The 22,198-nt window shown below is 44.7% G+C and overlaps 1 protein-coding gene and 2 pseudogenes across 1 annotated transcript in view; 2 read left to right on the top strand and 1 right to left on the bottom strand.

Moving 5' to 3' along the window:
* The window catches only part of LOC137436117 (adhesion G protein-coupled receptor B3), a 999,412-nt gene that overhangs the window by 584,152 nt on the left and 393,062 nt on the right, over positions 1-22,198 (bottom strand). The gene's annotated exons all lie outside the window — the stretch shown is intronic.
* On the top strand, positions 547-1,366 carry LOC137436322 (cyclin-dependent kinase 6 pseudogene; annotated as a pseudogene).
* Positions 2,235-3,209, top strand: LOC137436321 (cyclin-dependent kinase 6 pseudogene; annotated as a pseudogene).

Below are 22,198 nucleotides of genomic sequence, written 5' to 3'. Positions count from 1 at the left end.
GCTGAAAGTGGATCCAAAAGGTGAATCTAAAGGGCTGGGATTCCTCATGCATCCTTTATGGTTCTTTTGTAAAACAAAAGTCTGGGACTCTTCAAACGGCCTCCTGCACATTCACGACCCGACTGGAACCAGGAATGCAAACTCCCTCCAGTGAATTACAACTCTTGTCATTCTGGAGTTTTGAAAGGGCATCTGGCCCACGAGATAACAGCGTTTGCTTCACTCCCCTGAGGCAACAGGACGGATGTCGGTGGGGGACCTGGCCCAGTAAAGGACGTCGGTGGGGGAAATTACCCCATTTAGGGATGCTGGTGGGAGGACCATGAGTCCAGTTTCCTTTGTTCTTGCTCAGTTTCAGCGGGGATTCCCTGATTAGTGAACTCCTATATTAACGGACTTTGAATTCGTATATTCTCTAGGAAGGCTGATGTGGCATGCTGTCCATTCGTGCTGTAGATGTCAGCATTCCTCCCGGCTGTGTACTTGGTGTATTAATAACGCTCGTCAATCTTTCATTGTGGTGGAAGCCTATTTCTTCCTCCCGACATGCAGACCTACGGGGAATGGGTTCCAAACTGCACTCTCCGAGAGGTCGCTCTGCTGCACCATCTCGAGTTGTTTGAGCACCCTAACATCGTGAGATTGCTTGACATGTTATTCCAAGTTGCAGACAAAATGATGAGCCTGTCCCTTGGTGCTTGAATTCGTCGATCACGACCTCTCCCAGTTTCTGAAGATTGTTCTACCGCCCGGCCTACCAGAGACTCAAATCCGGGACATGATGCAGCAGTTGCTGAAAGGCCTGGATTTTCTGCACATCCACCCGATGGTGCATCGCAACATCAAACCACAGAACATCTTGGTGACCAGTTGTGGGCAGTTCAAAATTGCTGACTTTGGCCAGGCTCAAATCGACAGCCTTCAAAAGTTGCTCACGTCTGTGGTCATAACCTTGTGGTACCGTGCCCCTGAAGTGCTGCTCGGTTGCGGCTACGGGACACCTGTCGATCTCTCAAGCACCTGCTGCAGCATTGCAGAGCTTTACTGTCGCAGGCCTCTCTTCACTGGAATGTCTGAAATCCATCATCTGAACAAAATATTTGACATGCTGGGGTTACCAGATGAAGACAGCTGGTCCGCTGACTATGTTTTGCCTCGCTGCTCCTTTGTTGAAAGAGAGACACCACCCACCATTGTCCAGGTGCGGGGGATCGAACCGATCGCCAAGGGTCTACTCTTAAAATTTCTCACCTCCGACCCCAAAATCTGCATCACTGCAAGTGACGCAATGCAGCATGAGTTGTTCTCCAAGACCGCAGCGTCCGATAAAGATGCACCCAGGAAGACCACAAGAGAAGATGCTTGAACTCTTCGATGAGAGGATGGAGTGTCTGTACATCATTTTAGATTTTTAATCGCATTTTACCCGACCTCTGCTACTTCCGGTGTCTTGCATGTTTTCTTGTTATTTTATATATTTATTTTTATTTTGTTTTGCTTTATCCTAATATTTTTCCAACTTTCTCTTAGGCCCTCACCTAAAAAAAAAAGATGTTGATTATCCACTTATATTGCCATTTCAAATGTTTGCTCCAGTTAACATTTTTTTAACCATTTTAGATGTTGATTATCCACTTTTATTTCCATTTCAGATGTTGATTGTTCTCTGAGATATTCTTCAACTTATAATTCATCATAACCTTTCCTTTTAGTGATTTTGTGCTTAATGTGAACCTTGTTTGTTTTTTGAATACCACCGTTTAGAGGCCATTTTTCCCCGCAAAGCGGGTGTTGGCCTTTTCGGGGACCGTGGTAGTTGTTGTTTTTTGGTCCCCTTTTTGAAGCAATGTTTTACGGCCGGATGCCCTTCCTGACGCCAACCCTTTTTTCCGCCTTCAACGACAAACAGGAAATTACCAGTGAACTGGTACTCAATTAGCCGACCTCGGAAGGATGACAGGCTGAGTCAACCCCCCTGGCATTAATTCGGCGATCGACCGAGATTCGAACCCAGGATCCTAGGATCCTAAGCCGGCACCCTAGCCGCTAGCCCAACACCAGGGATAATTTTTGAATGAAGGATACAATTCCCTTCTGTCTCTGTGCGTCTATCTGTGCGTCTATCTGTGCGTCTATCTGTGCGTCTATCTGTGCGCCTCTGCCTCTGCCTATCTCTCTCGGCGAAACTTTTGGAGGGCACTTCGTTCGGAAGTGGTGCAAATAAGAGATTGTTGATGTCTGAGAAATCGCGCAAGCGTGTTTCCACCATCGGAAACAGTTCACACGGAACGGTCCACAAGTCCCAAAACCTTCAGAATGGACAGTTTGTCGCTGTCAAGGAGATACGTATGCAGACCTATGGGGAAGGGGTTCCAAACTGCACTCACCGAGAGGTCGCTCTGCTGCGCCATCTCGAGTTGTTTGAGCACCCTAACATTGTGAGATTGCTTGACGTGTTTTGCCAAGTTACATACAAAACGATGTTACGTACAAACATACATCCATACAGTTACATACAAGCATACAAAACGAATACCCTTGGTGCTTGAATTCGTCGATCACGACCTCTCCCAGTTTCTGAAGACTGTCCTACCGCCCGGCCTACCAGAGACTCAAATCCGGGACATGATGCAGCAGTTGCTGAAAGGCCTGGATTTTCTGCTCATCCACCCGGTGGTGCATCGCAACATCAAACCACAGAACATCTTGGTGACCAGTTGTGGGAAGCTCAAAAATGCTGACTTTGGCCTGGCTCAAATCTACAGCCTTCAAAAGTTGCTCATGTCTGTGGTCATGACCTTGTGGTACCGTGCCCCTGAAGTGCTGCTCGGTTGCGGCTACGGGACACCTGTTGATCTCTGGAGCAACGGGTGCAGCTTTGAAGAGCTTTACTTTCGCAGGCCTCTTCACTGCAATGTCTGAAATCCATCATCTGAACAAAATATTTGACATGCTGGGGTTACCAGATGAAGACAGCCGGTCTGCGGACTATGTTTTGCCTCACTCCTCCTTTGTTGAAAAAGACACCACCCACCATGGTCCAGGTGCCCGGGATCGAACCGATTGCGAAGGGTCTACTCTTAAAATTTCTGACCTCCGACCCCAAAATCTGCATCACTGCAAGTGACGCAATGCAGCATGAGTTGTTCTCCAAGACCGCAGTGTCCGATAAAGATGCACCCGGCAAGACCACAAGTGAAGAGGCATGAACTCTTCGATGAGAGGATGGAGTGTCTGTGCATCATTTTAGATTTTTAATCGCATTTTACCCAGCCTCTGCTACTTCCAGTGTCTTGGATGTTTTATTGTTATTTTATTCATTTATTTTGATTTGCTTTATCCTTATATTTTTTAACTTTCTCTCTGCAGCTTGCCTCAAAAAAAAGATGTTGATTATCTACTTTTTTATATTTTTTGTCAATCACAAAAAAGATAAACGGACACACAAAACATACAATAAAGGGAGCGCGAGACAAGATGGGGAGAGATAGGGAAGCACACAAGTACAACAGCAGAGAACAGGGACAACGGAAGCTCCGTGGGAGGGAGAGGTCTTCGGGTGGAGGAGGCACGGGAAGACCATGGGGGGGAGGGGGGAAAGGTATAGAATACATGGATACTGCTAGAACTTCTAGGAAAAAAGTAAGTCGGGATTAAAAAAAAAAAGGTGGATCTGGGGTGAATTAATGGGGGTGGAAGACATCAAGGTTTTGGATGGGGGAACACCAGAGATGGTGGTGAACAGCTGTTTTAAAGACATGGCGGGAGGAGTGGGATCGACGAGAGTGAGGTAGTTTGTTCCAGAGGGGGGAGTAAAGAGGAATGAATGAGTGAAGGTGAGCAGAGAGTCTTGATTTTGGCAATTTCACAAGAAGAGGGTTACTGACAGATCTTGTGTGACCTCATCTTGTGATCGCTTATCTTCCCCCAACCAAAACCTTGATCTTATATTACCATTTCAAAGGTTTGCTCCAGTTATTAACATTTTATTGCGATTTTAGATGTTGATTATCCACTTTTATTAAAATCTTATTTTATTCCATTCCTCATCCCTCAGATCGGCAGTCTGCAGCCTCCTCACACTGTGCAGACCTGGACAAAATCACAGACTGGTCAAACAAGTGGAACATGTCTTTCAAGCTTGACAAATCTCACACTCGTACTGTCTCTCTGAAAAGACTGACTGGACAACCCTCCCATCTACTTTCTCAACAATCCTTTCCATGAAGTTCTGTCACTCAAGCATATGGGTCTCACTATTATATCTGCCATGATATTTCCTGGGAAAACTACATTTCCAAGCTGGCATCCAAAGACAGTTGTTAGGGTTAGGGTTGGCCTCCAAAGCCAACTGGGCATCATCCGTCATGCAAAGTCCTACCTTCGCACACCTGAGCTCTTCACCACATACAAGGCTTTCATCCGCAGCTCAATGGAATACTGCTATCCCCTCTGGGCTGGTGCTCCTGCCTCACACCTAGCTCGGCTTCACGCTGTTGAAACCAAAGCTTTCAGAATCATTGGAATCTCCCGCGATGAAGCTAACTCCAAGGGCCTTTCACCCACTCACCGCAGGCAGGTTGGTGGTCTTTCTGTCTTCTACCGACTCCTCTCCAGCCTTGCTCCCCCAGCTCTCTCACTGTGCTATGTCCCCCAAATATTCCTACAGGTCGCACAAGACCCTCTTCTGGTGAAATTGCCAAAATCAAGACTCTCTGTTCACCTTCACTCTTTCATTCCTCTTTATTCCTGCCTTTGAAACAAACTCCCTCATTCTCTTCAATCCCACTCCACCCTCCAGGTATTTAAAACAGCTGTTCACCGCCATCTCTTGCCTTCCCCCATCCAAAACCTTGATATTTTCTACCCCCATTAATTCACCCCAAATCCACCTTTTTGAAATACCAACTGCTTTCCTGGAAGTCCGAGCAGTGTTCATGTGTTTTATACCTCTTTATACCCCGCCCGTTCTCCCCTAACTTTACTCGTTCTCCTCATCCCCTATCCCTCCCCCGATTACATTCCTCGCTTGTGTTGCTGTGATGGACAGACAGACAGACAGAGAGAGAGAGAGAGAGAGAGAGAGAGAGAGACAGAGAGAGAGAGACAGAGAGAGAGAGAGAACGCCTTTCGGTGAGGTCGAGGGGTGAGTGGTATTCTATCGGCACTCTTAACGAGTTGCGATCGTTTGTCACCCTTTTCCTCATTGAGGTGTGTTTTACTCACGTATGTGGTCATTACCTTGTGGTACCATGCCCCTGAAGTGCTGCTAGGTTGCGGCTTCGGGACACCTGTCGATCTCTGGAGCGCCGGGTGCAGCTTTGCAGAGCTTTACTGTCGCAGGCCTCTCTTCACTGGAATGTTCGTTTTTTCGTGCTAGTACATGCCGAGTGGCGTTTTTTTGCGGTCCCCCCCCACCCCCCTGCTTATTACAGAAAGCTGTACTTGGCCCCTCCCTTTTCCCCCACCCCTCCTTTTCCCCCGGCCCCAAATCGGCTTAGTCCAGGCAATTTGAATTCATAAAATGTCGACACGTTTCCCGTATGCTGCTTTCGAAGCTCTCACACGGAAGCATGGCGTGGTGTGTGTTCCCCCCGATGAGGTTAGTGTGGAACACATTGTTATTGGTATTGGTAATATAATTGGTATGGAATAGATTCGTGCAGCGTCACGAATGAATAAACGTATCGTCGTTTTTTTAGTCGAGGAAAGCCTCGTACATGAGGTTGTCGCGGCTGGTCTGTCCACGGACAATGGACACTTCGTTTTGGTTTCCCCACTCGATACCCCAGCTGTTAAAATACTCCTATCCAACGTCTCCCCGTTTCTAAAGAATGAGTCGCTGTTAGCAGAACTATCGTGGTATGGCACGGTCGTGTCCCAGGTCAAGATGTTGCCGCTGGGCTGTCAGAGTGAACAGGTGAAGCACGTCATATCTTTCCGACGCCAGGCATACATTGTACTTCCCACATCCAACGTGGATAAAGTGTTGAACGTGGTATTTAAATTCTGAATAAAAGATCACGACTACCAGTATATGCGTCAACCGAGACATTAAAATGCTTCACATGTGGAAAGTTCGGACATTTAAAATGCTTCTGTCCCCAAACTGCACCCTCTGTGACCGAGCAGACAGGCTCTCCGACCAATACTGTGCCCCCTCTACCTCTCAACACTGATGAACAAACTACCCAAACTACTGTCTCAGATCCCATTCTACCTCTCAACACTGATGGACAAACTACCCCAACTACTGTCTCAGATGACATCGTACCACATTTAACGACAGCTGATAATACGAACAAGAACATATGGGATGGGTTTACACTTGTTTCCTCACAAAGACAAAAACACCTCAGAATTAATTTACACCTCGTAAAGAAAAGGTGGTAGTTCTTCAGTCAGACACTTCAGAAATGCCTCTGTCCGACCAAACTACTACTACCAGAAACCGGTACGAACTGCTCGCGCATAAGAATGTACTACTGTGTTCAAAAAGTATCCGACCTTTATTTTTCGTGCGTAAAAAAAAAAGAAGCTAGGGATGCGTTGATTGGTGCACGTATGTAGGCGATCCTAATGCGCACGCGTGAATTTTTTCCCACCTGCAGAAGCTGTCATTCGACGGCAGACCGCCGATGAGCGAGGACATGTAAGTGAGCACCGTCGGATTTTCGTTTTTGACAAAATGACGGAAAAACTTGAACAACGCTACTGCATCAAATTTTGTGTAAAGCTTGGCGATTCCCAAGTGGAAACGATCCGCAAGATTCAACACCGTTCATTCCATTATGAAGGAGGATTTGGGCTTCAGGAGAATCTCAGCGAAGTTCGTACCAAAGCTGCTAACAATTGAGCAGAAGCAACTCCGTTTGGAGATCGCACAGGACATGCTGGAGACTGTGAACAGCGATCCCAGCTCCCTCAACACAGTGATCACTGGCGATGAGTCCTGGGTTTATGGGTACGACCCAGAAACCAAGTTGCAGTCATCACAATGGAAGCATCCAACATCCCCGAGGCCAAAAAACACAAAATTTGATGCAGTAGCGTTGTTCAAGTTTTTCCGTCATTTTGTCAAAAACGAAAATCCGACGGCGCTCGCTTACATGTCCTCACTCATCGGCGGTCTGCCGTCGAATGACAGCTTCTGCAGGTGGGAAAAATTTCACGCGTGTGCATGGGGATCGCCTACATACGTGCACCAATCAACGCCTCCCTAGCTTCTTTTTTTTTACGCACGAAAAATAAAGGTCGGATACTTTTTGAACACACTACGTAGATCCCCAACCCTTACCCAAACCTGTTATGGTTTCCCCCGTCCCCCCACCATCCCTCCCCCCCCACCCCCCACAACCTGAGGTTCCTTTAATTCCACTACCCCCTCCCGCTCCTATTAATATGGAGCAGAATGACACCTGCACACAACAAGTTACCTCAGAGCCCCAATAACCAGTAATTGAAAGTTTCCCGGACAGTGGTTCCGACATGTCTGAGGAGGAATCTTACAAAATTGAGGAGTTCCCTCCAACAAATGAATCCAATGTCTTACCAACCCAAATATTGAAATTCCTCAATCACACTTTTAGAAAGAGACACGTTGACATTAAAGATCACTTTTCTGACCTGCACGGTTTCATCGACACGGCAAGGAACATCATCCAACGGCCTCGTGACCACCATTTCACAGAAGCCCAATGTAGCAGGCTAAAAAAGTACATGGTGAGAGCAAAAGATGAGCTAAAAAAAATGAGCTTTGGAAACTTAAATATAAATGGTGGTGCGAGTCAGTTGCGCAAACTCCAAGTGGTGAACCTTGCACTACAGAAAGAATTTGACGTACTTTTCTTACAAGAGACCCACACTACTCCAGCATCCCATGCAGAATGGAACCGGATGATGAAAACGACCAATTTTTCCAGCAATTCCAATTCCCGAACTGCGGGAGTGGCTTTTCTTTTGAACCCCCATTTCTGGCCATCAAAACTTTCCTTTAAAAATATAATCCCAGGGCACTTAGCCTCCCTATAATTTGTCATTAATAACATAAATTTTACTTTGTTGAACGTTTATGCCCCTTCAAATAGCACGGAGCCGCAACGCTTCTATGCTAGATTAGGGCCTTATATGAGGCAAATAGACCTGCACAGGTGTATTATAATGGCAGGTGATTTTAACTGCACTCTGCAACCAAACCGAGACAGGAACAGTGCGGAACCCCATCCGGGACCAGCTAAATTATTAGCAGAGATAAGGGATTTTAAGCTTCAGGATCTTTGGCGTCAACAAAATCCCACGACGCATCAATTTACCTGGAGCAAGATCACAAACAGCCAAGTATCCCGAGCTAGGCTCAACCGGATCTATATAAATTCACTATTTTTCAATCTCTCCCCGACCACTGGAATTTTTCCCTCCGGTTTTTCAGATCACTATTTAATTACTGTGAATTACCACTCACATCTGTCTTTGAATCGCCATTCTTTCTGGAAACTTAATGTCACCATCTTAGAAAACCCCTCCTTTTGGGCTGCTTTTGAAGATGTATGGTCTGTTTTTTTTTTTTTTAAACACCAGTTTACAGATCAGCGTTTGTGGTGGGACAATGTAAAGGCCCAATGTAGAAGATTTTGCCAACAATTTTGTTTCTTAAGGACACAAGAGGAACGAAGAATAAAGGCTAGTCTATAAAGGCAAATTCTCCAAATTCAAACAAATTTAAAAGCTCACTCTTCCCCCCCAACAAGAACTGAGACTGAAGGAAAAGAAAGCTTTCCTTCATACAATAATTGAGAATCAAACCCAAGGGGCATTAACAAGATTACATTTTCAGCAGCTCAACCTTTTGGACACGCCAACCGGATACTTCTTTGATTTTGAATCTAAGGTTCCTCACCCCCAAATTACTGCTCTAAAATGCCCTGACAATTCTGTCATCACTCACCCTGAAGGAATCAAGAGGGAAGCAAGACTCTTTTTCTCCAACCTTTACAAAACAAAGGAAGTCGATTTAAATGGTGTCTCTCACTTGTTTGCCTGTGCTCTGGGGTTAAGGTGGAAACACCATCAGAGCCTGGAGAAACCACTCACACTTGAGGAACTCTTCATTGCATTAAAGAGCCTTGGCAAAGGAAAATCACCTGGCATCGACAGTTTACAGACAGATTCTTTTTTAAATCTTTCTGGGACCTAATTGGCCCTGATCTGCTCTGTCTTCCAGGAAAGCCTTGAAAATAAGGAACTCCCATTGAGCTGCAGAAGAGCAGTACTTACCTTGCTTCCCAAGAAAGGCAACCCTTTACTCATTTCCCAGTGGAGGCCAGTATCATTACTATGTACTGATTACAAGATCTTTTCCAAAGCTATTGCCTTGCGTTTTTCACCCTTCCTAAAGGACATTGTAAACATGGACCAAACTTATTGTGTTCCTGGTTGTAATATCCATGACAATATTTCTGTTATTAGTGATCTGCTTGATGTTTGTGATATCCATCATGAAAGTGTTAGCCTTGTTTTCCTAGATCAGGAGAAGGGTTTTGATTGTTTCTCATGAATAATTAATTGTCTGAAGTCTGAAATCGATTTGCTTTTGGACCTTATATGATAAGCACATGATAAAATAAGTGTTATTCAAACATACAGTCACGTGCAAAAGTAAGTACACCCCATGTAAAGTTTTGACTTTTTCAACATATTTCAACATATAGCTATTTGATCTTCATTTCAACAATACTGATAGATAAAGGTGATATAATATAACAAATATCATGAAACATTTACATTTTGTAGTCCATTGTATAATTTAAATAAACATAAATGCAAATTTCGCATGTGGAAAAAGTAAGTACACCCTTGGCTCTAATAGGTGGTATTGCCCCCTTTGGCAGAAACAACCTCAAGTATGCGTTTCTTATAACTGTCTACCAGTCTCTGACATCGACTGGGAGAAATTTTTGCCCACTCCTCCATGGAGAATTCTTTCAGCTGTGCGATGTTTGATGGGTTTCTTGCATGCACAGCTCGTTTCAAATCCCCCTACAACATCTCGATGGGATTTAGATCCGGGCTTTGACTTGGCCGTTCCAGAACCCTCCATTTCTTTCTTTTCAGCCATTCCTTGGTAGATTTACTGGTATGTTTAGGGTCATTGTCATGTTGCAAGGTCCACCTTCGGTTGAGCTTCAACTTTCCGACAGATGGCCTCACATTATCCTCAAGCACCCTCTGGTACAATGAAGAATTCATAGTGGATTCTATGATGGTGAGCTGCCCAGGCCCTGATGCAGCAAAACTGCCCCAAACCATAATATTTCCACCACCATGTTTAACAGTTGGTATCAGGTTCTTGTGGTCGAATGCTGTCTTTGGTTTTCACCAAACATGTCTTCTGGTACTGTGGCCAAATAGCTCTACGTTTGACTCATCTGTCCAGGGCACATTGTTCCAGAAGTGCTGGTCTTTGCCTGGGTGTTCATTGGCAAACTTTAGTCTTGCCCTGATGTTCTTTCTGGACAGCAAAGGTTTCCTCCTGGCACACCTCCCATGTAGATCAAATTTGTGCAGCCTCTTTCTAATGGTAGACTCGTGCACTTTGACATCAACAGTGGCAAGAGCTACCTGTAGGTCCCGTGATGACATTCTGGGGTTCTTAGAGACTTCTTTCAGCATCTTGCGGTCTGCTCTCGGGCTGAACTTGCTGGGGCAGCCTGGCCTGAACAAGATGGCAGTTGTTTGGAATCTTCTCCACTTGTAGATCTTCCGGACAGTCGAATGATTGATTTCAAGTTGTTTGGAGATTTTTTTAAATCCCTTCCCACACTCGTAGGCATCTTTAACCTTCTTTCTGAAGGCCTCAGAGAGCTCTTTTGATCTCGGCATGGTGACGCCGCACACTTCAACAACAAAGAGCAAACCACACTAAATGTCTGATGTTTAAATAAGACAGGTTCCTCCAAGATCCTCTCTAACGATGTTCTAATCATTTGCACCTGAGCTAGTGCACCTGATTCTAATTTTAGGTATTTGAAGTAGTGATAAATGTCGGGGTGTACTTACTTTTTCCACATGCGAAATTTGCATTTATGTTTATTTAAATTACGTATACAATTAACTACAAAATGTAAATGTTTCATGATATTTGTTATATTATATCACCTTTATCTATCAATATTGTTGAAATGAAGATCAAATAGCTGTATGTTGAAATATGTTGAAAAAGTCAAAACTTTACATGGGGTGTACTTACTTTTTCACGTGACTGTATCTGCCCTGCTAAACATAAATAATGAGCTTGTGCCCCCTTTTTGTATTAAAAGAGGTGTTAGGCAGGGCTGCCCACTTACAGGTGCTTTTCCACCCCATCCCTTGAACCCCTCTTCGCAAGTCTTTGTCTGGTTTCACTGTTGGTGGTTTAAACCACACTATAAAGACCATTGCCTACGCTGATGATATACGTGTTTGTATCAAAAACTCTGACATTGCTAAGATGATGCATGCTTTAGCACCGTGGTTCCAAACCTGGGGGCCATGGTGTTTTCTCGGGGGGGGGGGGGGGGATATGGGGTAATTTGAACCATACTAAAAATTCAATTGTATTGGTTTTTTTTTTTCTTTGATATCGTTTTTACTGATATTGTTTTGTTTTTTTCCTATTGCAGATATGACGTTATGGCTTCTGGGAGTAAAAAAAGAAAGTATCTTGACAAATACATAAAGCATCGATTCACGTCCATTACCGTGTCTGGCCAAGAGAAACCACAATGTGTGCTGTGTCACAAGGTTTTGAGTACTGAATCAATGAGGCCTCCTGCAGCATTACGACGAAGAATTGTGGAACGAACGACTTGCTTATCTTGCTGACATTTTCGAGCAGCAGAACCAGCTGATCCTCAAGCTTCAAGGAAGAGCGACTAATATTATTCTTTTCCATGATCATCTCAGAGGATTTGTTGCCTAGCTCCAAAACTGGCGCAGGAAAGTGAACACAGGAAACACTGCTATGTTCGAAAGAATGTCTGAATTGCAAGACATGGGAAAAGAGCTTGATCCCGTACTGAAAAATGACATTCTTGAGCATCTGCAGTCACTGGAGCTAGAATTGCATAAGTATTTTCCTGATTTAGACGACAATGAGGCAAAAATTGTGAGGAATCCTTTTTCCATCAACCTTTGCGTGGAGAGCATGCCGGATTGCCGGAAGCAATGCAAGATGTATTCCTGGATCTCCGAAACGATTCATTTGCCAAACCCACATTCGCAGAGAAGAGCTTGACGGAGTTTTGGGTGGGAATGGGTCACTACCCTACGATCAGCCAGATAGCTATCCGGGTGCTTCTGCCATTCTCGTCTACCTATCTCTGCGAAGCGGGGTTTTCCACGCTGTTGAATATCAAATCGAAACAGCGTAATCGGCTCCACGTGGAAGATGACCTCTGCTGTGCCCTGACTGACAACCACAGATACCCCAATTGATAGCTAAAATGCAATTTCAGCCATCCCACTGAGTTTTTAATTCACTTTTACGGCGCATGCACTGTATCCCTAGTTTTGATTACCTGAGTTGTTGTCGAATCAAGTTTCTTTTTGTGAGATTAAAACACTGCATTAAATACAGACACAACAGAGGTTTTTAGTTTTCAACATATTCTTGACTTGGAACCTATTCATACTGTTTTCTTGTGTGACGGTTCTATTTTGTGCTGTCCATAGTGTTGCTACTGATAATATTAAAATCTCATATCAAACATGCATCATTCGAGCAACGTTGCCTTGTTTGCTTCTTCCCAAAACGATGTAGTTCGGAGCCAGTAAGGAACAGAAAAAAACTATGGAACTAAATGTTCATGTTGGCTACTTGGAATGCCTCATTTTCTGTGTAATAATTTACCAATTCTCATACAAACAAAATAGGCAATTAAAGTTTTTTTTAAACCTCTCAGAATGCACCACAGAACATCTAGAAATCAAAAAATTTCTGGGGGGTATGCCCCCAGACCCCCTGAGCCTGCTTACACGCGCTCCGCCGCTCGACCCTCGCGAAAGGGAGGGGGGGTGCTGGGGATGTGCTCTGGGAGCCAAGGGGGCCATACACACAAAAAGGTTGAGGACCCCTGCTTTAGCACTTTTTAGCAGAGCCTCGTCAGCAAAAATCAATTGGATAAAGACTGAGGCACTGTAGCTTGAATTCCTTAACCACCCCTCTTCCACCCCGTTTTCCCCACTTCCCCCCCATTCTCCCCACCTCCCCCCTCACCCCCATCTCTCCCCACAAATATCGCTTGGAGAAGAGATGGGATCAAGGTTTTGGGAGTTTTTCTTGGTCCTGGAGATTTCATCAGGCATAACTGGGGAAGGCTTGCCTGAACGCATTGAACTGCTTTTAATAAAATGGAAAGGCCTACTCTGCCAATTGTCTTACCGTGGCAGAGTATTGGTCATAAACAACCTGGTTACCTCCATTCTGTGGCACAAGGTTTTGGCTCTGCAACCACTCGCTGGGTTAGTCGATGGAATACAGAAGAGCGTCACTCATTTCTTCTGGTCTGGAAAGCATTGACTTATTGCTTATTGAAGAGCGTCACTTATTGCTACGACCGGAGAGATTTAATTTGCCGATATCTGAGGGTAGTCAAGGACTTGTCAACGTAAAATGCCGAATCGTGGCTTTTCGTCTACGCACGATATGGTCCTTTTTGCATGAGCCTGTTGTGCCTTGAAGGCAACTTGCATGCTGAATTTTGGGTCACGTTGAGAATTTCGGTCATGCTCAGGAGCTCTTCCTAATGGACTTGACCAAATTTGATTTCTCTTCACTCCCTTCTTTCTATCGAAGTTTGTTAAATGCATGGCAAGCTTTCACAGGCCATCGCGATCATACTTCGTACGAGAGATCCACGTTTTTTAACTAGTACTGTTTTACAACTCACCTTTTGAAGGTTTTGATAACAACAGGGCCTTCATTCAAAAGTTTGTGGCTGCATCAATAACTAAAGTGTGCTACCTTAAAAACAATGCCAATGATAAGTGGCTAAGTGTTGCTGCTATTGCCTCAGCGACTGGCGTCAGATCATCTCGCCAAATAGACAGATGTTTAAGTGTGGTGCTTCGTGCCTACGGTACCTCCCAACCTTGGTTGGTTCGTCCTGTACCTCCCTCTGAGCCAAGCCTCTCTCCTTTCCCCACCTTCTTTTGTGTGCCTCTGAAAACTTGGAGCCAATAAATTTTGGCCGCTCCTTTTCCCCTTCCAGTGATGACCATAAACCCTTGTATCTCCAATGTTTAAAAGCTCTTTTCCCCTCCCTGTGTACCCAGCACCTTGCAAGTGGTCTGCAGTCCTGCAATACACTCCTCCTTTCTCCCAAAACTGGGGATGGTATTATAAAAATCCTGTGCCAAAACGTGCTGGTGAACTCCAATGGAGAATCGCACATTGGATAATCTATCTATAATTCCAGTAATCTCTGTACGTCTGTACGTCTGTTTGTCTGTGACCGCTGTTTCTCGACAACCACGGGTCCGATATACTTTTAACTTGCCAGGTATATTGCTGGGGACCCGAGGATGTGCCTTTTCAAGGTTTCATATTAATCGGACAATTACTTACCGAGCTATGTCCAAAAAACGATTCAACCAATCAGAGAGCAGCGAACGATCGCGTGTGCCGAACGTGGAGGACACACTCTGCCTCGGATGGCACATTTGAGAGCGTATTCATTTATTTCACGTTTGCAAACTATGTTGCCGTTAAACTATGTTTTAAAACTAATAAAACCGAATTTGCGATTCATTCGCTTTCCTGCGCGTTTGTGCACGCGATGGCGATTTCTTTACCAAACTCCGGAAGCCGTTCGCTTTGGACCAAACCATTGCATGTAAATAGAGGGGGGGGATTGTCACCGTACTCGCAAGCCGTTCGCTTTGGACCAAACCATTTCATGTAAATAGAGGGGGGGGATATAATTTTAGATATAGATATAGTACGGGCAATGCCCTAGTACCTATAAATTCTCGTATTCACCGATTTTCACAAGCGATAAGTGATCAGTGTCCCTTTTGAGGACAGAGTGAAACCTTGTCCCATGCATATGTTCGATGCAATCATTTAACTCCTCTTTTTTTTTTTTTTCTTGAAAGTGCTATTTCTTTCTGTTGTCTTTCTGTCTTTCCGATTATGTCTTTCTCTTGGTTTCAGTTTTCAATTTTCATTTTTGGTCCAACTGGCCCCCTTTAACATCCAAGCAACAATTCTTGCAAACTTTTTCATTTCCCAAGCAAAATTGGCAACTTACAAAACCAGGAAATCAAAGATAAAGAATGATTTGTACAGTACAGATACTGTAGCAATGTTCAGAGCATTTTGTGAAAGCTGGATAAAACTTGATTTTCACTGTTACTCGCTTTCCAGCCAACTTGAACTCTTTGAAAAAATGTGGTGTGTAAATGATGATTTTTGTAAAATGTCTGATGGCCGCTTGGTGCTTTCTCTCTCGTCTTTACTAAATATCCTTTGTGCTTTTTTTGTTAGCTTAACGTTTTGCCTATGGGTTCTCCCCTGGTAAAATGTGGTAGCTTAACATTATGCTGTTTTTGATTTCCCCAATGGTAAAATTGTATGTAACTAGTTTGTTTATTTTGTTTTGACTGAAAGCAATCTTTATTTTATAGTTTTGTAATAAAAGGACATAAAAGTCAAGTCTCAGTCTCTGTCTCTGTCTCTGTATCTCTCTGGCACCCCCTTGTGAACATTCGTTTTTGGGTGTGGAAAAATTGTGGCTGTGTTCGTTTACTGAGGTGAGCAGCTCTGCTGTGTACCCTTTCCCACTCGGGTTTGTTGTAGTTTGTGCTCCTGTTGCACTCCCGCTAGTATTGTTGCCTCTCGCTGTTCGTGTCTTGCTTGTGTTACTCCGATCAATTAACGTTTGTTAAATAATAATCTTACCTTATTTCTTATTTTTGGGCAATATTAGCCGTAGATCCTAGGATCTTTCGTTCAAATCCCATTCGATCGCTGAATTAACGCCAGGGGGGTTGACTCAGCCTGTCATCCTTCCAAGGGCGGCAAATTGAGTACATACCAGCTTGCTGGGATGAATGATCCCGGTGTGTACCCCAATTTAGAATAGGTACACCATATCCCTGCGCATCGTAAGAGGTGACTAAGGGTTGGCGTCAGGAAGGGCATCTGGCCATAAAAAAAATTGCCTCAAACAGGAACCATGATTGTCATGGGACCCGCAAGGCTAACCCTGAGCTCCTCACCACATACAAGGCTTTCATCCACAGCTCAATGGAATACTGATCTCCCCTCTGGGCTGGTGCTGCTTCCTCACACCGAGCTCGGCTTCACGCTGTTGAAACCAAAGCTTTCAGAATCATTGCAATCTCCCACGATGAAGCTACTCCAAGGGCCTTTCACTCACTCACCGCAGGCAGGTTGGTGGTCTTTCTGTCTTCTACAGACTCCTCTACGGCCTAGCTCCCCCAGCTCTGTATGTGCTCTGTCCCCCAAATATTCCTACAGGTCGCACAAGATCTGCCAGCAACCCTCTTATGGTTAAACTGCCAAAATCAAGACTCTCTGCTCACCTTCACTCCTTCATTCCTCGTTTCTCTCGCCTCTGGAACAAACTCCCTCTCTCTATTCAATCTCACTTCTCCCTCCAGGTCTTTAAAACAGCTGTTCACCACCATCTCGTCTTCCCCCATCCAAAACATTGATCTTTTCTACCCCCGTTAATTCACCTCAGATCCACATTTTTGAAATTCCGACTTCTTTCCTGGAAGTCCAAGCAGTGTCCATGGGTTTGATACCTCTCCCACCACCAGCCCCTTCCCGTGCCTCCTCCCCCCAAGCCCTCTCCCTACCACAGATCTCCCTGCTCTCAAATGTTGTGCATGTGTGCTTCCCTCTCTCTCCCCATATTGTCTCCCGCTCCCTTTATCTTATGTTTTATGTGTGAGTTTGTCTTCTTGTGATTAATGTTAGCTCTTACATGAACCTCAATCTTGTATACAAACAAACAAAAAAAAGAAAACCCCCACTCTAGCGGGGGGAAACGGCCTGAAAACGATCATTCATATATTTAAGCCGTGGCCTCATAAATCATTTCTACTTTGTTAATAAAAAATAAAAAACCTTCCGATTGGTGAAGGAAAATTATAAAGCTTCCAAAAGATGGCCGCCACGGCACCCTTTCGTTTTACAGCCTTTGAAAAACCTTTGAAAATGTGTTTTTCTGCGTACCTCCCGAAAGTGGAGTCAATGTGGAGAACATTGTACTTGCAGGTGGCCGTATCATCGGGATCGACAAGTTAATCGCTGCATCGCGAATGAATAAGCGAATCGTTATTTTTGTTTCGGAAAATCCGATGTTCCTCGAATTGTAGAACAGGGATTAACCTTTCAGCCTGATTTAGTTATTATGGCATCACCACAACCCCACGATCCAAGTAATCATTTCAAATTGCCCTCCCTTTGTCCCTGATGAGTTCTTTATCAATGAACTTTCTCGTTAAGGTTCGATAGTTTCACGCATTTCAAAGATCCCGTTTTGGATCACGCAATAATGAATTAAAGCACATCCTGTCCTTTCAACGTCAAGCATTAACACTCCTGGAAGACTCTCGAAAGGATTTGAACCTTGTGATTATGCTCAAACACACAGAATTTGAATATACGATCTACGTCTACCAATGTTTTAAAATGCTTTGGTTGTGGATTACTCGGGCATGTCAAGCACGACTGTCCTCTGGAAGAATGATAATGTCCCTGAATTAGAACATACTCCACCCCCTGCAAATGATAACAATAACACCCCTCCTCCCTCCTCACCGACCACCCCCGCCTTCCTCTCATGAACCATCCCTCTCCCCCCACTGTCCACAACCTTCCCCCCTTACCCTCCACCACCTCCTTGGAAATGGAAAATGTTCCTTCGCTACTGAAACTGATCGTAACCATCCCCTCTTGCCAATAGACCTCACTCCCACCACCCATAGAAGAAAACCACAGCTCACCCTTACTAGAATTTGATATCATTCCTCCTATGAAGACAGATGCTAACCTTCCCGCATCAGGAAGGGTGATAGCTGATAGCTGAAACAGCTAATGAAAACCCATCCCTGATGACCACTGCCCTACCTCCCCCCCCCCCCCCCCCTTTCTAAAGATCCAGATGCATTCGAAATGGTTCGAGCAAAAAGGCACCTAAAATTGTAGATGGAAATGACCAATCAACTAAGAAACCCTTCGCTGGAAACTTTCAAACTCTCCCTCCAAATCTTCATTTCAATCCCTCTCCTCCAAGCCCTAAAAATTCCTTCCCCATTCAAAACCGATTTTCAGTCTTGGATGACATCACCCTGGATGGCCCCCTGTCTCCAATCGCTGACCCTGGAAAGGACCAGCAGGGCTGTACCACAGCAGTCAACCATTGTCCCCCACACCCCCCTCCCCCACCCCCACGCCTCCTTAACCCTCGAGTCTACAAGCCGATTCTATCGGTTTCACGCATGCGCCAAAATGTCTACAAGCCAAATTTATCGGCTCTAACCGCATTCAAATTTACCGCGCAATTACCGCCTCCTGGATTTGATGTGCATTATGGGAATCACATGGAATTTTCTCAACAGGCTCAAATCTGTCTCTAATCTCGTTTGTGATTAGTTGAATGCTCTGATTTATCCAAAAGATGGCCAATGAGGCCGATCATAACGGCAGTTGTTCGGGATACTGCGCGGTGATAAATGGTGCCTCGTCCGCAAAGGGAGCGCCGAATTCCATTTCGTTTTACTGATTTTATGGCTGATACAGCGGATGGCAATGAACAGGATGAACAGAATGATTCCGATGGAAGTAGACAGGATAATGAACAATTATACCTGTTAAGTGATGACAATTTTATTGATTCTGAGAGGAATGACGAAGATGAAGATGAACATCAACATGGTCATGGTGACGGTCATGGACATGGCATGCATGGTGACGGCGATGCCTTCCCGGTCCCGTTTTGTCTATGGACCACCACAGCTTTCCCAGAGCCAGATGATCAAGGTGCGGTATAGTTGCGTATCCTGCATGCCTTTGACTTTGTCATTTTCAGGTGTTAGGCCATGCCAATCATGCCCATGGTTTACTGATACAGCTGTATTTACCGGCCAAACCTTCATCACTGAATTGAAGTGTAGTCTGTACAATAACAATGGCAATGGCATTGCCATTGCAAATGCAAGTAACCATTGACAGTAGTCATGGTATTGTGTAGGCTAGCTATGCCTATGTCATGTGTATACCTGTATCATAGTGTATGTACAGCTGTGACCTGTGTGCTTCTGCACTGCATATTTTTGGCCCTGTCCAAACTTGCTGGGGTAGGCCCGTCAGATTTTGGTTGGTGCTACATTCCTCATTTCTAGACTAAATATTTTGGCCTGCAACTGCCAACTCTAACCGCCTTTTGCTGCAGTCACATCTGGCCATCATGCATCAGTTGACCATTCATGGTATAAATGGTATCGTTATTGTCTTATGACATGTGATTTATGCGAATATCAAATTGACTGCAAAGGTTTTCCAAGGCTGCTTCCATTTGTAGCCAAGATCAGACATGTCAGAAATTTATCCCACACCCATTGAGTCTATGATGTAATATGGAGTGAAATCTGCCGTGTAGCATTTTCTTCCATTCCACTTGACCTTTGACGTGAAACAAAGTCTACACATATTTTTTCGGTGTTTCAACTTTGGTAAAAATACAGGGGTGTGTGATAAATGTAAAACACCTCGTATTTGTGTCTGAATGAAAATTCTGCATCACGAGTGTTGTTGGCTCAAGGATATCACGAGGGTGCGAACACTCGTATATTTTACAATTAGCCCTGCTAATATTGGTTGTGATTATTTTACGTCAGGCTGAGAGATATGGCTACTGCTGTTGAATTATATAAGCAGCTTTCACATGTTCGATGACAGCCTGTTGAATCGGTGGCAACTTTACCTCGCCCCATCACACTTTTTTCTCGAACCATGTGGCGGATCACTGCTCTTACAATACTGTTTTCTCTTTCAGCGCAGAATTGCCATTCCATGAGCAATCTGGGCCGGCCATGCCACCTACCCCGTGCGGACATGAGTGAGGAGGATTTTTTTGCTTTGTTTTTCACCGAGGAGCTGTATACAAAAATTGGCGTAGAGTCAAATCGGTATTTCGAACAGAGGCACGAAAAGTACTTGGACACAGTTCAGCAGGATGAGACTAAAAAATCCACATACTATGAGAAAAAGGTCAAGTGGTTCCAGGCCACAGGCCGTTATACAGTTGGCCGCATAAAGTTGATTGATTATTGGCATCATGATTGGGATGGATTTTTGCCAAAAAGACAACTATAACTCGTATTGGGAAGTTACCAAGAAACAGCGGCAGGGGGACAGTGATCCAAGTGAAATGCCCTTCTTGATCCAAACACCAGGTTTTGGGCAAGCAAGTAGTCGCGACCACTTTAAGTTTCTAATGCAGAACCTTCACTTTGCAGATAATAATAGTCAAATGCCTCAAAGTAACAGCCCTGATTACAACCCTTTGTACTGCGCTCAGACAATCATCGCATGCGCAAGATTGGATGTCTCGTCTCTTCAAAGCTGTCCATGCGCGCTCGCTTTCGAAGTTAAGTAACTTTTCACAATTGTGTTTTTGTCGAAACTATCTTTCTCTCGATGTATGTACCTATTGGGGTGTCTTTAATAGTATTCTTGGTGTTGCTTTTTCATACCTGTGTACAGAATCGTCAGTCTTTCGTATCGCGTATTCTGAGGCCTAAATGTAGTACTAGGCTACCGTGTCCGACCTTGGCTTGAGGCTTTGTTTTTGTCTCAGCGGTTCTCCGATCGCGCTGCAATTACTTTCCGGTCTCTGTTTTTCACGGTCTTTTCACCCCATACTTCCTCGTTTTAAAATCTCCTCAAAAAAAAAAAAAAAAAATTATCCCTTCTGTTCTTATTCGTTTATTCGTTCTTATTTGTTCGTTCGTTCTTCGACCACGTTGTTTGTGATCACGTGATCACGTTGTTAAAAAATGTCTAATCTGTCCCCTGAAGACCTGTATTCTGTCATATTCTATAACTCCTTTTTCTTCTTCTTCTATAAAAGAATGCTTTCGACTTGCTCACCAAATCTATTCATTCCAAAAAAAAATTCCATCTCTTATAGTGCATCTTTCATTCATTCCCTAAACTCTCCAGCACTCCATCCTCCCTCCAGCGTCCTCAAACGTATTTTTGACTCGAATGTCTCAAGAAACTCATTTTGCAATAAATGTTCGTTTCCCATTAATCGTACACATTTCAAAATCCAATCTCACCCCTCCCCTCCAAATCTTCCCCATCACCCCTCCCCTCCAAATCTTCCCCATCACCCCTTCCCTCCAAAACTTCCCCATCACCCCTTCACTCCAAATCTTCCCCATCACCCCTCCCCTCTAAATCTACCCCCTTGCCCCTCCCCTCCAAATCATCCCCATCACCCATTCCTTTCAAATCTCCCCTCTCACCCCTCCTCCTCAAAGCGTCCTCCCCACTTCTTCCCCCTTCCAACTTTCACCTTCATCTCCCTCAACCTTCTGCCTCGCTCTTCCCCCTCGTCAAATAACACCTCACTGCGCCTCTCCCAATCACCATCAAACCTTTTGTCCGCCCCATTCTTCCCTTTCTCCAAGCTATTCTGTAATCTCTGACACACCTTCAACAGCTCTCCCTACCTCTTCCTCCTCTTCCACATCTTACCCTACCGCCCCCCCCCCCCCCCCCCCCCCCGTTCTGTATCCGATGCTCACCCTTCCTCTTCCTTAACAGTATGGACATCAAACATCCAGGGCCTTCGCTCAAACTCGTCTGATCTCTCCATACAGGTTGCTTCTGACAAACCAGACGTGATCTGCTTAACAGAAACTTTCCTCCTTCATGATGTCTCTGATTCCTTGGTATCTCTCCCAGGTTACTCCCTCCTCCGGTATGATAGACCTGAGCCTCGTCCTGGAGGTGGGGTTGCTATCTTTATTAAAAACTCTCTTCCTCACTCGCCCTGCACTGCCCTCTCTCCACCTCACCCCCAGGAATACCTTTGGCTACGGCTTCCCCTTCGCTCCCACCTTTTGTTCATATGTGTGTTGTACCGTCCACCAAACAGTGATGACTCCATCTACATCT

This window comes from Myxine glutinosa, chromosome 11, assembly GCF_964187855.1.
Source record: "Myxine glutinosa chromosome 11, kmMyxGlut1.1, whole genome shotgun sequence".
Lineage (NCBI taxonomy): Eukaryota > Metazoa > Chordata > Myxini > Myxiniformes > Myxinidae > Myxine > Myxine glutinosa.
The sequence above is the reverse complement of the archived record's forward strand: the minus strand, read 5'-3'. Positions and strand labels throughout refer to the sequence as shown.